Genomic DNA, 13754 nt, shown 5'->3' with positions numbered 1-13754 from the left:
CAGCCAGGGCTGTTTTTTTTAACACAATTTGTTTTGCAGGATACTTTTCTCACATAATAATATTATTTAGAAATCATTCTCTGTTAAAATCCATTAGAACTACCTTACTAGGTTTTATTTCTTTAATGAAATACTATATATCCTCACCCATTTTTAACATTCTGTAATATTTGGGTGAGCACACCATAATTTAACAAATTCTCTTCTACTGAAAACTTTTAAATTATATCTGTTATTATATAAGTGTTGGATACAATATTTTAAACATACTTCATTTCATACACAGGGAAGCATAACTGGGAGGGGAATGTTTTATGCTTTTCTTTTAATTTCTTTTATTAATTTGAAAAAGAGAGAGAGAGTTGTTCCCCATATGTATTCACTCATTGGCTGCTTCTTGAATGTGCCCTGACTGGAGACTTAACTGACCACCTTGGCATATAGGCAGGACACTCTAACCAACCGAGCTACCACGCCAGGGCTACTAGGGGAAATTTTTGAAAAGTGGAATTTCGACCAGAGGATATGAGGATGTTATTTCTGGATGACAATGGTTTCTCTCTGGCTGAGTTGCTGGGGAGTTGGTTTCTCCTGGGAGCACATGGTACCATCTTCATGTCGGGGCCTGTGACAGACAATCTTTCCTGTAATTGACCTTGTGTGCTGCTGTCAGTGGACAGCACCCCCACTGGCGCCCAACTCCGCTTTAGTGAGGTTTCCCTTTTTTGCAGTTTCACAGTAATACTTACAGGCAGTTGGTGCATTTCCAATCCATGGAAATCAAGTTATATTTACCTGAAAACGAGGTAAGGACCAGAGATACTCTTCCAACTTTATCCCCTGAAAGCCAGTAACAGCTAAACTGACCCTGTCCTCAAATTTGATGTGTTCTCTTTATGCAAAATACTTGTGTGTTTTTCCAGTATTTCTAAGTTTATTTAGTTTTGTTTGTTTTTATCTTGTCTTCCTATTTCTGACATGTTTTTGCACCTGAGTTACTTAAACATACCTATTACTCATAACGCCACTTCTGTTTTTTAATTTTAATTTAATTCTTGTTCAAGTACAGTTTTCTGTCTTATATTCCCAGCCCTGCGCCGCCCCAGTGTAACGCCACTTCGAGACATGAAATTCTCAGTGTTTTCCAGTATATTTATTACTTTATTTGTTGTGTTAAAATGTTTGAGTCTTCTGGGACTTATTTCATGTCTATGAATTGCGTCGTCAGAATTTACAGGCTGGCGTAGCTCAGTGAATTGAGCACGGGCCTGCGAACCACACGATAGCAGTTCGATTCCCAGTCAGGGCACATGCCTGGGTTGTGGGCCAGTTCCCAGTAGGGGACTCACGAAAGGCAAGCATACATTGATACTTCTCTCCTTCTCTTCCCCTCTAAATAAATAAAAAATTTTAAAAAAAGTTACTGACTTAAGTTTCCACGGAATGCAATGCAGGCTTGACCACGCCTCACTTGACCACGCTTCTCTGCTTATGCAACTTGAGATGAAAGTGGGTTGGCATGGATGGGCCTAGATGAAAGTTGGGGATCCCGACAGTCAGGCAGCAGGAGGGCTAAGATCCGGCCCCAGCCTAGTGGGGCACCCAGCTCCTACGGGGTGAACCGTCACTAGTCGCAGGAAAGAGAGCCACATAAGACACAGGAGCCTCCGTCCTTGCGGCCAGCTGCGTGACAGGCGCTCAGGAGACCCAGAGTAGCCAATCCCCGGGGGACGGGGCGGATCTTCCGTCGGCCAGCCCGGTACCCAGAAGGCTCTGCCCGCCTGCCCCGCCTTTTCAGCCGCTTCTGACCGCCCATTGGCGGGCTGGGCTGGGGTCGCAGCACGGATTGGCGGATCGCGCCCACAAGGCTATCCACGCAGGAGCCTTGGCCCGGGTGCCCTCATTCCTTCCGAGGGCGGGAAGCCCCAGGACCTCGGAGGGGACACTCGGCCGACGTGGGCAGCGCTGCTGGGGTCCCCGGAAATTGACCGGTAAGTGGGAGCCCTGCGATGTGGAGCCCTTAGGCCGAGACCTTCAAAGTCCAGCCTGAGAGACCCCGATGCCCCCATCCCGAGGGGCCCCGAATCCCTTCAGCACCGAGGGGCCCACGTGCGCCAACCCGGAGGTGTCCTCCGGGAACCTTAGAACCCCTTAGACCCGTAGAACCCCAGTTCCCCTCAGCTCGGGGCCCCCTACGTGCAGCTCGCCCGGAAAGAGCAAATCTTAACCTCAGAGACGCTAAATGCCGTCGTCCTGGAAGCTAACTCGGTGGTGGGGACCCGGAAGCCCCTCGATGAGACGCCCCGAGTCTCCTCAGCCGCAGGGGTGTCGACCCTCTGGGGGCGGGGGGAGGGGTTCCAAGTGTCCTCAGCCCGGAAGACGCAGGACCGAGTCCTCAGGGACCCCGAGCCTGTCAGCCCGAGAGACCGCGCTCCGCCTGCCGCGGACCGCGCCTGCGTCCCGTGCGGGCCTCTCCAGAACCCCGGGTGCGCCTCCGAGCCCTTCCCGGGAAAAGCGCGTTGCCAGAGGCCGGCCTGGCTGACCGGGCGCCTCAGACCCGCGGCCGTGGCCTGCGGAGCCCGCGCCGAGGCGGCTGCGGAGGGAAGGGCGGGAATGACGGCGCCCGCGGGCGGGTCTGGGGCAGCGCGGCCCCGCTCCGTCCGGCCCCGCCCTGTCCAGGCCTGTGTTCAAATGTGTGAGAACACGCAAGTGAATAAGGAATAACTAATTCGGAATAGTTGTCGTCATGAGAGAGGAAGGCAGGTCTGGCCGGTGAGGAGTGTCCCCACACCCGGCTGCCCGAGGGCCCGCAGGGAGACACAGGAGGACAGTGTCCACGTGGTTACGGGAGCTGCGGGAGGGCCAGGGCCGGAAGCGGTAGGTCACCGTGTCATTTCCGGTGATATTTTCGGCCATGGTGCCGCGTTGTCTAGTTTTACGAGTGCTCAGTGGGTGGAGTCAGTCCACTTCCTGGGTCTGGGGTTGGAACAGCTGAAGTCAGATGGGATTCTCTCTGGAACCTGCCAGAGACTCATTTTGAGACATCGGACCTTACTCGGGGAGGAAATGTTTAACTTCTGTCTGTGAGTGTGATTTAAGTGAGTATAAGTGATTGTTGGGCCCGTGGCCCCACGAGTCTGCCGACTTACGGGGTCCGAGTGGGCCCTGAGTGGGCCCTAACCTGCGGTTCCTCTGTCAGATCATAGGGCATAACGGCTGGCAGTTAACCCCGACCTCTGCTGGGGCAGCCTTAGCCAAGATCGACTCTGCCTCGTGAGGGTGCAGGCCAGGCAGGGCGCGTGTCTATACTCAATCCTTCGTTTGTCTGCACCAAGAGGGAGAAATGATGGGAGGGGGGCCCTCAACGGTCTTAGATTGCATGCTCCAAAATTTCAGTCGGTTTCCGGGGCAGGACCCCTCATTAGATCCAGACTGGTTAAAGACTTTTTGTTCCTCGGAGTGGCCCACTTTTGGGGTAGGCTGGCCCCCTGAAGGCACCCTGAATTTAAGTATTATTCGGGCAGTCCATGTAGTAATGACAGGAAAGCCAGGACACCCTGATCAATTTGCCTACATCAATCGGTGGCAGGAGTCCGCCCAGGATGTGCCTAAATGGCTCCAACAGTGCACAAAGATGGCCCGGAAGCGCTCAGGCCTAACTGAGATGGGGGGAAGCCGGTCCTGTTGTAGGAGGAAGACACGAAAAGAGGCTCAAGTTTTAGTAACTCGGGGGCCCAAACACCCCATCCATCAGGGGCACCCGGACGATGACCCACCAGTCTGTCTACCCCCGTATAGTGGGTCCCCATCAGCTCCTCCTGGACCAGAGACTCCACCGCCTTCATTGTTGACACCTCACCCGTGGGATACAAGAGCCCCGACCAGGGAGAACCCCTCCCATTGCCACTAGACTCAGACACCATCAGGCCCATCAGGCCCTGCAAATGCTGCTATGGGAAACCCAGGGGCCCGCACAGGTTGCTGATGATGGGACCCTGAGATCGCGCCCCATGATATTTTACTATCAGCCCTTTACCACCACGGATCTTTTGAATTGGAAGCACCACACTCCCTCATATTCAGAGAAGCCCCAGGCCCTAACAGATTTGATGGACTCCATTATGCAGACCCACCGGCCCACCTGGTATGACTGCCGCTAACTCCTGTTAACCCTCTTCAATACCGAAGAGAGGCGGAAGATCTTACAAGAGGCCCACCGGTACTTAGAGACCCATGCCCCAGCCGGAACCTTAGATCACATACAATTGCGTGAACGGCCGCGCCAGAGACACAACCGGACTGGGATCACAATACCGAACAGGGAAGGACAGCCCTAGAGCATTATCGGGATGCCATTCTACAGGGAATACGAGCCGGGGCTAGGAGACCCACTAATATGACCAAGGTCTCCAGTACAATGCAGAAGCCAGATGAATGTCCAGGAGATTTTCTCGAATGCCCTACCAAGGCTTACAGGGTCTACACCCCCTTTGACTCCGAAAACCCAGACAGTCAGAGGATGGTCAACATGGCTTTTGTCTCCCAGTTGGCCCTTGACATTCTTAAGAAATTGCAGAAATTAGTAGGATTTGCTGGCATGAACATCAGCCAGTTAGTAGAAGCGGCTAACAAGGTCTACAATAATCGGGAGGAAGCAGCAGAGACCGCGGCCCTAGACAAAGAAAGAAGGCAGCTTTACTGGCCGCCTTGCTGGCAGCTCCAGTGAAAGGCCCGCCAAAGAAGGGGCAGAAAGGACATTTTAAAGTAGAGAGAAACCAGTGTGCCTACTGCAAAGAAAGAGGCTACTGGAAACAATGTTTCCCCCATAGAAAACAAAAGGAAGTTCCTCTCGCATCCCCAGCCCCAGCCCTGGGTATCTTCAGCCTGGCAGGCTTGGATACTGAATGAGCCAGACTGGGCTTGATAAAACTTGGCTCCCACGAGCCCATGGTCCAAGCCAAAGTAGGGGGCCAACCACTAGACTTTATGGTAGACACCGGGGCCAAACACTTGGTAGTCACAGCACCTGTAGCCCTGCCATCGGGTCGAGAGGTTTCCATCGTAGGGGCAACAGGGAAGCCCAGTGAACTGAAAGGATTTTGCCAGGCACAGATGGTTAAACTCAGGGGACACAGAATCCGCCACAAATTCCTCTATCTGCTTGAGTGCCCAGTACCACTTCTGGGCAGAGACCTCTTATGTAAATTGGTGGCCTGAGTAGTCTTCCACCCCTCAGGACAAGCCACGCTAGAACTAGGCGAACCCAGCCTAGTGGCCCTCGTTGTGCCCCGAGAAGAAGAATACCAGATCCATGAGGAGGATAAGGAACCCCCCGCTCTGGACCCCCTTATAGAGGAATTTCTCCACATCTGGGCAGAAGGAAACCCACCAGGACTCGTGGTTGGTCGTGCCCCAGTAACCATAGATTTAAAACCAGGAGCCCAGCCCCACTGCCTAAGCAATATTACATACCCAAGGAGGCCCGGCTAGGTATTTCAGGGATGATAAACAAATGCCTGAGTGAAGGCATACTAGTACCATGCCAATCAAAGTGGAACACGCCACTCCTCCCGGTAAAGAAGCCAGATGGGTCTGGGTACTGCCCAGTTCAGGACCTACGGGCTGTCAATGAGGTCGCCCTGACTCTACACCCCACGGTGCCGAATCCATATACCCTCCTGAGCCAGTTGCCCCCAACCACCTCGCATTTCTCGTGTCTCGACCTGAAGGATGCCTTTTTCTGCATTCCCCTGGCTCCCAAGAGCCAACCAATATTTGCTTTTGACTGGGAAGACCTGCACTCGGGCCAAATCCCAGCTCACCTGGACCCAACTACCGTAGGGTTTCAAGAACTCCCCCACCATTTTCAGTGAAGCTTTGGCCCAGGATTTACAGTCATTTCAGAAGAGCATCCCAACTTGGTCTTGCTACAGTATGTAGATGATCTACTACCAGCATGTTCGGGAGAAAGCGAGTGCCGAGAAGGAACACAGGCCTTACTCTGGCTTTTAGCCAATAAAGGGTATCGGGTGTCCCAGAAAAAAGCCCAGATATGCCAGACAGAAGTTCAATACCTTGGGTTCCGGATAAGCAAAGGACAGCGAGCCCTAGGGGCAAAGAGGAGAGCCGTGATCAGCCAAATGCCTGACCCCGCTACCAGGAGGCAACTCCGAGAGTTTCTGGGGGCTGCCGGGTTCTGTCGAATATGGATTCCAGGGTACACAGAAATCAAGAAACCACTATACCAAGCCCTTAGAGGACCTGAGACTACCACGTTTATGTGAGGAACCGAACAACAGGAGGCTTTCAAGAGAATAAAAGAACTCTTAATAAGCGCTCCAGCCCTCAGACTGCCCAACCCAGATAAACCCTTTTCCCTCTATATACATGAGAAAGAGAAAGTAGCCCTCAGGGTCTTAACTCAGGAGGTTGGACCATGGCAATGCCCCGTAGCCTACCTCTCGAGGACAATATAGCAGCTGGGTGGCTCCCTTGCCTGAAGGCCATAGCAGCCCCTGTTTCTCTCCTCCAAGAGGCTGACAAGCTTACCTTAGGACAAGAGATAAGTCTCTTCATACCGCATGCAGTACACAGCCTCCTGGAGGGCCAAGGGCACCAATAGTTATCCAACCCCCGGCTCACCTAATACCAAGGAATTTTACCAGAAAATCCCCGAGTGCACCTAAGGACGGTGGGAAAGATCAACCCGGCCACTTTCTTACCCTAAGAGGCTGGAGAGCCGGATCATGACTGCAAGGAAGTCACAGACCAGGTATATGCCAACAGACCAGACCTGAAAGACCACCCCTTGTCTGAGTGGGACCTTCAGTTATACACAGACGGGAGTAGCACAGTGACTGAAAGGGGGGAGCGAATTGCTGGGTACACAATGACCACCAGGGACCAAGTCCTTGAAGCAGAAACCCTGCCAACAAGGTGGTTGGCGCAGAGGGCAGAACTTCATGCCCTCATCCAGGTCTTAGAACTCAGTAAGGAGAAAAGGGTCAACATCTATACTGACTCCAAATACGCTTTTGCCACCCTCCACATACACGGGGCAATATACAAGGAGGGACCTATTTTTACAGGAAGAATGCTGTTATTATATTAATGAGAGTGGGATAGTCGAGGAAAATCTTAATAAATTAAAAGAGATACAGAAAAGACTAAAGACCTCTGACTACCCATCCCAGGTACCACCTGGTGGCAGTCCACCCTCTTCTCCTTACTAGCCCCGATCCTTGGCTCATTCTTGATCCTATTCTTAGTCTTAACTTTAGGACCATGTTTACTCCGGACCCTAGTACAGCAGTTAGAAGCCACAGTAGTCCGCAAGGCCACAACCAAAATACTCTCTCCAGCAATACCAGTATCAAAGAGTACAGACAGGTGATGCTGAGACTAGCGAAGAAGCTGTCTAAGCATCAAAGGGGGGAATGAAGCAGGATAGAGACAAGGAAATATCATTTTAAAGTTGTTTTTTGCAACATCTTAGTAAGACAGAGTGTGCTTGCCCCACCTCGAGCTGTGTGCACCTTAGATAAGCAACTATCTAACGACATTCTGCTTCTGTAACCTGCTTCGCGCCCTTTAAAAGTAAAACCAACCCACAGAACGGGGCTCAGAATTTGGAGACTTCCTCCTCTGAGCCCACGCATAATAAAGAGTGCTCCGCCATGCTAACTGAGTGTGAGTGACTTTTTCCGTAACAGGAATACTTCTTTCCAACCCCTTCTTGTCTGTAAGGTCTCTTTTGAGAAATCAGCTGACAGCCTGATGGGAATTCCCTTCTAGGTAACTGTGTCTTATCTCTTGCTGCTTCTAGGATTTTTTCCTTATCTTTAATCTTGGCTAATGTAATGATGATGTACCTTGGTGTGTTCCTCTTTGGGTCCAACTTCTTTGGGTCTCTCTGAGCTTCCTGGACTTCCTGAAAGTCTATTTCCTTTGCCAGGTTGGGGAAGTTCTCCTTTATTATTTGTTCAAATAAGTTTTTTACTTGTCGCTCTTCCTTTCCCCCTTATGGTACCCCTATAATTCAGATATTGGAATGTTTAAAGATGTCCTGGAGGTTCCTAAGCCTCTCCTCATTTCTTTGAATTCTTGTTTCTTCATTCTTTTCTGTTTGATTGTTTCTTCCTTCCTCTGGTCCACTCTATTGATTTGAGTCCCAGTTTCCTTCCCATCACTATTGCTTCCCTGTGCATTTTCCTTCATTTCCCTTAGTGTAGCCTTCATTTTTTCATCTACTTTATGAACAAATTCAACCTATTCTGTGAGCATCCTGATCACCAATGCTGTGGACTGTGCGTCTGATAGTTGGCTGTCTCTTGGTTGCTGAGTTGTATTTGCTCTGGAGCTTTGATCTGTTTTTTCATTTGGGCCATTTTTTTTCTCCCCATCTTGTTGTGCCTGTTAGTATGAGGGATGGAGCCTCAAGTGTTCACCAGGGTGGGGCAGCCCAGTTGCTAGGTTGTGACACTATGTGGGGGCAGGGTCTGAGGGGGAACAATGGTGCTTGCTCTGCTGTCTGTCGGATTTTAGTCCCTTCTGCGGCTTCCCCCAAGCAAACTGGGCCTTTCTGGTGCTGATTCCCATGTGGGTGGGCTTGTGCAGCTGCTCCCTTGTGCATCTTGTGCCACTGTGGTTTTTTTGCCCTGGCCCCTCCTGGCCTGGCTGCCCCACTCTGCCCCTCCTATCAGTCTGGATGAATGTGTCAATTTTAACTCCTTGGTTGTGAGACTTCCATATGGTTCAATTTTCTGCCATTTCTGGTTGTTATTTTGTTTCTAAATTGTTGTCCTTATTTTGGTTGTGCGAGGAGGCACAGTGTGACTACCTATGCCTCCATCTTGGCCAGAAGTCCCCAATTTATTTTTTCATATATATAATAGACGCTTTATGAACATAGGAGGAAGCGTACGTGGCACTTTGTCTATTTTTTTTCATTCTAATGAAACTAGTAGATGGCCCCAGTAGAAGCATAGGCCTTAATGACACCTAAGAAAACATTTTACATCCATCCTTGGATTGTTCTTGGATTACTCTCATTCAGAATTCTGTGTCCCTAATAAGAATCTCCACATTTTTGGAACATTTACCAACCAAAACACTTATTTCTCATCATCTTTCAGTGAAACCTTCTTGGGTGGCCTTCAGAAGGGAGCAGAGTAAACACCAGAAGGTGAGTGTTTCCCAAATCCTGTGAACAAAAAAATTTTCCTCATGGATAGAAATGCATGTAAGAGTAGGAAAATCCAGAAAGTATCCTAGGAACTGCTGCCTTCCTTTCATGGTCTCTTCAACACATTGTCCGATATTATCATCTTTTTGAAAAGATTTTATTTATCCATTTTTTAGAGAGAGGGGAATGGAGGGAGAAAGAGAGGGAGAGAAACATGAATAGCTTGCCTCTGGCACAACCCAGGCATGTGCCCTGACCAGGAATGGAACCGGTGACCTTTCAGTCTGCAGGCCAGCGAGCGCTCAATCCACTGAGTCACACCAGCCAGGGCTCATCATCTTAATAGTTAATAACTATAGCAACAATAGTGACTACCATTTGTTTCATTCTCTCAATGTGTCAGACTTTAAGAATTCTATGTGAATAAACTCACTTAAACATCACAGCAAGCCAATGAGATATGTACTCTGTCACCATTTATGATGAGGAAAGTGAGCTTTCAGAGATACAGAAATGTTTGACTATATGTCTAAGACCACAGTATCAGGGGTAGTGCAGTCTAACCCATAGTTGCTTCTCTAAACCACTTACAAACTCATTAAAACACTCATAGTTTTACCCTGGCCAGTGTGAATCAGTTGGGTGTCATCCTACACAGCAAAAGATCACTGGTTTGATTCCTGATCAGGGCGTATGCCTGGGATGTGGGCCAAGTTCCCAGTTGGGGTGTGTGCAAGAGGCAAGTGATGGATGATTCTCTCCCACATTGATGTTTCTTCTCCCTCTCTTTCTCCCTCCCTTCCCCACTCTCAAGAAAGTAAACAAAATCATTTTTAGAAATTAGAAAAATAAGCTTTCATAGTTTTCTAAAGTTTACATTGTCTTATCCATATGTCATTACATCGTTCATCTGACTGATGATTTCAACCAAAGTCCTTGTCTGCTATGCTCAAGTGAGAAATGTACTAAGACCCTCTGCCGAAGGAAAATGTATGATGTGTAGGCAGTTGGTACAGTGGATGGTCCCAGAAGAATGTAAAATCCCCAGGATCAGAGCCTCCCCCTAATCAAAGAAAGCATCTGCCCCCCACAATGGCAGGTTTGATGATTGAGAAACAACAAATAATAAAATGACATGAGGTCTTCATAAAGGTTACACACTCTTCAACAGAAACTCATCTATCTGGAACTGATTTCAAATGCCGTTTCTTGTAAGGTGAAGTAACAGCTTCTTTCTCTGAGTTCCAATGAAGCCACTCTCATCCCGTTTAGAATCATTTGTTCATCCTGCCTACCTCTGCGTTGTGAGCTCTTTGTGAGGCTGGTCCATACCTGAGTCTTCTCAGAGGTCACAGGCCCAGATTAGGGCCCCTGAGGCCCCCAGATGGTTACTGAATGAATGATTTCACAATTACAAATTAAACTAGAAGATGGTCGATGGACACTGAAGGTAATTTCTGTGAGATGTGAAATATGGAGAGAGCTGAGGGGTAAATTGATAGCAGGGCTGTAATCTCACATTTATACTGTGTTTCACAATTCACAGAATATTTGGGTGACCAATATGTAATTGCACGTTCACTAGACCATTGAAAATCAGCAAGTTATAGATCATGAAACTGAAGACAACTAGCTACTGATACAGCCTTATTCAAACAGAATTGGTGGGAACTAGCTAATCTAAGTACAAATATTCTTTCTAAGGTATTACAAATTTTATCACCATTTTATTTATTGTCCAGATATGTTTCTGCCAACTATTTCCTTATTCTCTTCCGAATATCCTTCACTCTCAATATTACAGAGACAGTTTAAAGAAATGAGTCATCAGATATGAGTTCTAATATTGGATTCATTACCCACATTGGCCCTATACCCTCTAGTATTCATACTCCCTAGATATTTCTAAGGGTTGAAGTTTTAAAGACATGCATGTAAAATGTACCATAAGCCTTTTAAAATTAAATACATGTTAATCTTTAATATGTGACTCTTATATTGAAGGAGACATCCAGGGTGCCATTAAGCAATGAATATGGTTTGAAGAAATTGTCAGGAACAGCAAATTTGATGACTGCAAGTGACTCAGAGCATGCCCAGAAACCAGTGTCCCCTCCCAGAGAAGCATGTGCCTTTGGAAAGCACACTAGGTGAAAATCAGGTAAGAGAAAATAATTTAGAAACGTTAGTCCCTCTAAGTCCTACAGAAGGGCTGATAAGTATGACCTAGGTATGTAGGGAGGACTTTGGATGGGCTTGGGTTTAAGCTGGGCTAAGCTGAGACTTAAGTTAGCAGTGGAGCTTTGGGCAAATCCTATAAATTCTCTGAGCTCCTGAATGCTAATGTGTCAAGTGAAGATAAGGGTAGTTCACTCATATATTGTTTCAAAACATTAAATTAAAATGTAAATCAATTGACACGTGCAACTTGTCCAATAAATGCATCTGTGATAATAGCAACCACACTTTATTGGTGTTGTGTGCCCAGGCCTTTACTCAGTGTCTAACACACAAAGTGCACTCAGTGACTATGTTATGAATAATGAAAGGTTGTCAAGTAAACCTGGTAATGGGAAGATCTAGAAACTAAAAAATTCAGTCAGTCATCTGTAGTTAGTGCGGTGTCTTAGTCTTCTGAACCAATAGTTAACGGAGTAAAATACCAGAGTATACAAAAGGGAAGGTAATAATTTGATGGAAGGAGATTGTGTTATCTGACAAAATGGGAACTAACACTCCAGACCCCACCAGCCTTGCTCACTTGCTCTTCTCCAACTTAGAACTCAGGGGAAAGGAAATGGACATGAAGATGTATAGCTTACGAGAAAGAAAGGACCACATGTATCAAGAGGTCAACAAGCCCCAGGATGATAACTACCTTTGTAAGTGACCCTCACTAAGAAGTATATTGCAGGGGTGACTTTTCCCACAAGTCCCCCCATCCACCATGGGTGAAAGGAAACACTACCAAAACATGATCTGTTTGGGGAGAAGAGGTGGCCGATCCCTCAAAAGGGAAGGGCCTCAAGCCCCTTCCTTCAGGGGCTTTTATGGGGTTGTAATACACAGGAATACAGGGCGACAAGGATCAAACAGTAGATAATATTTCAAAGAAGTCTGAGGGCTTAGTCTGAGTCAGAGTCTGTCAGGAAGGGAGTTGGCAAAAACTTCAGGGTTTCCTCCTCAGACCCTTAACATGAATGAAAGCACTCTTAGCAGAGCAGGTTTCACAGGATTTTGAGGAATTCTTTGTGATGTCAGATTTTTCCCCGGGATTCGCTCTGGCAAGACAAGGAGCTACACCCCTCCCCATCTGATATTCAGGCTTAAGTGGGTTAGAGCCAGGAAGCGCTTCTCCCAGAGGACATGGGGACTCGGGCTATGTCACATAGCCGGGGGGCAAGGGTCTATTGCTTGCTTTTTGTTGCAGCCCCCAGAGTCCTTCCATGATGTCCTCCCAAGTGATCGAGTCTGGCTTAGGTTGCCCCTCCTCTGAGGGGTCTTGCGTGTCTCTGACTTCCAACCATGTTTGGGGGGCAGGGAGGAAACTAAGACAGCATTCGCTACCAGAGATAAGCTTTGTCTCCTGTGGCTTGCATTCTGGAGGTCATTCGCTCATCCTTAGCCATAGGGGGTAGTTAGAATTCCTGAAACCAGGAAGAGTGGTCCACAACAGTGTATTATGCTACAATAATTTCATCTAGTCCTTTGGTCCCCAATCATCCCCTGCCTCTAGTGACCTAGAGTACAGGATTGAGTCTCAATGATATGAGTGCCACACTCCCTCTGAAGCTCTCTGTGTCCAGAAACATGCTCTATACCTTCCCTAACCCCTGTTGCTCTCACCTCCAGATTGTGAGAAGTGTCAGAACTTCTTTATCGACAGACGTGCTGTGCATGGGCCCCCTACTTTTGTAAAGGACAGTGCAGTGGAGAGGCGGCATCCCCACCGCTCAGCCTTCACCCTGCCCCCTGGGTTGAGAATCGGGCCATCCAGCATCCCTGAGGCTGGGCTTGGAGTGTGGAATGAGGCAGCGGATTTGCCTGTGGGTCTGCACTTTGGCCCTTATGAAGGACACATCACAGAAGATGAAGAGGAAGCCAAGAGCAGATACTCCTGGCTGGTGAGAAGTATTTACCTTTTCCACTGTCCTCTGACTTCCCACATTCCTTCTGAGGCCTGGAGAGACCTCACTTCCTACATGCTCGACATGGAGGGGACAATGTGGTTAGCTCTGTGTACTGACTGGAATTTCCATGAACACAGAGCTCCTGTTTAAGGATCAGAAAGTAAGTGGGAGCAGAGTGGTACAGACACAAAGGAGTGGCTTATCCCTTGTGGGGCTCCTACTGTGATTGGACAGGTAGACTCGGGTGTGTGGGCGATGACTAAGAAAAATACTATGGTCACAACTGGCAGTTGAATCCCAATGAAGGTTGAATGAGCTTTGATGACAGTGAAGTAAAATAATTCTTTTGACTATTATCTCCCCATGAAATAAATAAGTTCTTTAACTTCTTTTCTGAAACACAGATTGCGAAAGGGAGAAACTGCTATGAGTATGTGGAT

The sequence above is a fragment of the Sturnira hondurensis genome, unplaced genomic scaffold (assembly GCF_014824575.4).
Source record: "Sturnira hondurensis isolate 20B ecotype Veracruz unplaced genomic scaffold, ASM1482457v3 Scaffold0009812, whole genome shotgun sequence".
NCBI classification, from domain to species: domain Eukaryota; kingdom Metazoa; phylum Chordata; class Mammalia; order Chiroptera; family Phyllostomidae; genus Sturnira; species Sturnira hondurensis.
Note: the sequence above shows the minus strand (reverse complement) of the source record.